At 30.6% G+C, this 3,622-nt stretch overlaps 1 long non-coding RNA gene across 1 annotated transcript; it reads right to left on the bottom strand.

The window, feature by feature from the left end:
- Positions 1–1,287: 1,287 nt before the first annotated feature.
- On the bottom strand, positions 1,288–3,528 carry LOC111084453. The gene is made up of 3 exons (XR_002609565.1): positions 2,849–3,528; positions 1,779–1,865; positions 1,288–1,617 (listed from the first exon to the last, which is right to left on the bottom strand). It is a non-coding gene; the product is annotated as an uncharacterized LOC111084453 (long non-coding RNA).
- Between the last annotated feature and the right edge of the window lie 94 nt (positions 3,529–3,622).

Raw genomic sequence — 3,622 nt, 5'->3', positions numbered from 1 at the left:
TGCTTGGTTGTCAAGAAAACACACTGATGCAACATCACTGAATTTTGTCCAGTCAGAACCCTCAGCTACAACTCTATAATATAATAACCCATGTTTTGTCCGCAGCTTATTTCAATTTTGAAAATGCAAATATTAAAGTTTGCTTCTTCAGCTAAGCAGGCTAACAAAGCCAAAACCAGGAAGACAGTCCAAAGAGAAGACCCCAAAATTCATAATAAAATTCACTGCCTTTACCATTATAATCTATGATTTGCAGGGTCATATAGTTTATCAAGTAGTAACATGTCTCCGAGAATCAGTTTTTGCATGTTTCAATCTATAAGAACATTTGAACATAATTTGAAAATATACAGAAGTCAAAATGCTAATCAAGCAATAAATTAAAGGAGATGATCAAATATACAGTAAAAATGTTATCACGAAATTTTGCCAGTCATTCTTTCACATCTCTAAAGATAATTAAAATGATAGTTATGTTTACAATGGGCTACTGTATATAATACGTAAATTAAATGTTTGCACATTATCAGTTGATCGTGTATAATTAAAAATTTAATAATATTTAGTTCTTCAAAATAATTTAACATTGCTAATAAAAAATGGAGATGTTCATAACAGACTGCAAGTTTACGAGTACTTTTACTCCCACCTATCTAAATCTTTTAATACTCAGTCTGCAAGTTGATGAGACTAAATTCAAGAGATTTAATTGGTTACAGAGTGATGTCACAGTCTGCAATATGTAACTTAGAACGAAAGAAAAATGTACTCTGATAGAAGGCCAATCTGTTAACCTCAAAAACCTATACTTTACTGACAAAAAAGCTCACCTCTCAATAACATTTGGCAACAAAGACACAGAGTTTAGGGTGTTGCCCAGGCTACATTGCTCTTACACACAAAATAGAAGTGTTTATGGTCAGGCAGGTATTGCACTTAGCCACCTCACCATAAGCTTTGTTGATTCTTCCTCAAACATTTCAACAAAAAAGTGAAAATGGCTTTATAGAGCTGAGGAACTAGAATTTATATTGCACAATATGTGCAACCACTACTGTGTTTTGTGTGAACTTCTACATGAGAGGTACGGGTTTTACTCCTCCACAGCCTGAAAAAACTAATGTAAATTTGGTCCTGCTAGATTACTCATACACTGGGTGTTAACCACTCAGGCAAGCTAATTAATATTTCATTGTAATAGTTTTTTTTACCAAAAACAAGGCTAGAAACAATATTAAAACATATGTAAACATACATGTAACATAATACAACTTGTGCATTCTTTTACTTTCTACTGTTAAAAATACAGGAGTAGACATGTGTATAAATGAGAATAAGAAAGTACAACATACAGTAGACAGAAAGAACTTAAAGTGACCTATGATTTTTCCTAAATAAAACATGACTCGTACATTTATTTTGTACACAATTTCTTCCCAAATAAAAGTAGCTTAGTCTCTTTTAATCACATGATTTTCTTTATATTACTGAACATATAGAAAACTTTAGCTAGTATCTGGTTTTAATTTGGTTTACCTGCATGTATAGAGTACTTCTTATGTTTCATCAACTGTTTCAAAGACTGCACAGATTTTTCTACATCAGATGTCCATCAAACTGCAAGTTGAATATTCATAACCCTATCTTTACTTTCAGTTTCAAACCAAAATACTATTTACATGAGTACCTATTTCTTTTATACCAACCATAGAACAGAAACTAGATAAAAAAAGCAATACCTGTACAAGTATTACTTTAAGGAATTCAATAGTACAAACCTCCAACACAACCCTGATTAGCTGCAGTTACATATTCTTTCTTGTTTATTCACTCTTCTGTCGACTTCCAGCACTGCAGGTCAGCGGCTAGACAGCAACATCAAATAGAAAGAGAGTGGCTTGTTACTCAAGACCCAATAATTCCACATCAAAAATCAGAGTTACATTATGTGGGATAGTGTAAACAGTTAAGAAAATTTAATTCTTTGAAACATGTAATTATTAGCTCACAAGATATATTTCTACAATTCTGAAAAAAAACAAACTTAAAATCAAAGAAATGGGTTTTCTCAATTCTCAGAAACTCCTAAAGAGCTATTTTTTTTCACATTTTCTTTTTATATGCTTGCTGATATTACTTGTTATGCAAAAGTTTTGTTAATCCATAATATTTTGTAACTAAACAATCAATATAACTTGTGGGTGTATTAAAAGGATATGTTCCTGGATGACCAATATCTCCATAAGCAAAATCAGGAGAACACTAATTTTGTATGCTGGCCAACACTCATCTATATTATAAAGTGAATAAAACATTTAAGAAAAAAATGCTGATATTCAGTTTCCCCTAAAAGATTTTTTTAATACTTTCTTTACTTATCTTAAAGTGATTCTATGTTATCTTTAATTATCTTCTATGATAATGCCAGTACACTTTTTTTTGCCATTAATTATACCATAATGTGCATTTAAAATTTATGAAAAAACAGAATATCAGAAATTAATGATGAAAATACTTGTATTACTTATAATTAATTTCCATCATTTGAAGCTCTTCAAATGCCTTTTAGTTAAATATAATTTCACTATATTTTATTCTGTCTTAGAATTTTTTTAAACAATCTTTAGTACCATTCAACATATAAACAGATACAGAAAAAACTGCAATATTGTTTGTAATCTAAGGAACCGCTGTTTTGACATTTAAAGCTTTAGTATCAAATTATAAACTAAGAATTTGTATCATTATAATGTAAAAGTATCTGGCTCACAAAACAAAAAATAATATTGTAACAGAGATAAATAAACTTCAGGTTAAATTTCACCAGTTCAAAATAGTAAACACTTACCTGAGCCACTCCATGATCCCAGTCTTTGATAACTTCACCCTTGCCTATTTTAAACTAAAATTGTTTACCCCTGTCACAGGATGAATCAAACTTCTCACCCTTAGAAAGAGAACCTAGAAAACACAATTATTCACTAATTTCTCTCTGTATAGCACTACGAGTAAGGTTTGTAAATTCTTAATCACACATCCTTAAATATTTATAATAATCCATCTCCTAAATAAACAAATAAAAAAAGAGGTTTTAAGTTCACTAGCTACATCATAAGAAAATGAACAACTTCTAATCCAACATCATATTTCTCACACTGTAATCCAGAAAGACCCAACAGAACTTTATCTGACAATTCAAGTAAAGGAAGAAAAAAACTGTATCAGATACAAAGATGTGGTTTCCACGTTTTTATATTCTTGTTTGTAAAACACTTTTAAACACTGACACAACCAAATGTAAGTTAGGAAAAACAGGTTCTACAACAACAAAATATGACAGGTTTTCAAACAGTGAGGGTAAACCTGGAGGATTAGAAATGATTGGAATACAAATGTGTAATCACAGGTGAAAGAGAAGAAACAAAAGACATTTTTGATTTTACAAGAACAAATATTAGTTTGTCTGTAAATATTAAGCTTGAGAGAATACAGAAGAGTTATCCTCCATACAATCTTAGCTTAATAGACATGCCCTATTATTTTAAAGTAAAGCATCATACTGTTGCGTCATCAAGATCACGTGACTATTGTCACGCCCTCTAGTTTCTAGAACTATCTTGTT

This window comes from Limulus polyphemus, unplaced genomic scaffold, assembly GCF_000517525.1.
Source record: "Limulus polyphemus unplaced genomic scaffold, Limulus_polyphemus-2.1.2 Scaffold76823, whole genome shotgun sequence".
NCBI lineage: Eukaryota > Metazoa > Arthropoda > Merostomata > Xiphosura > Limulidae > Limulus > Limulus polyphemus.
Note: the sequence above shows the minus strand (reverse complement) of the source record. Positions and strands in the feature narration are given on the sequence as shown.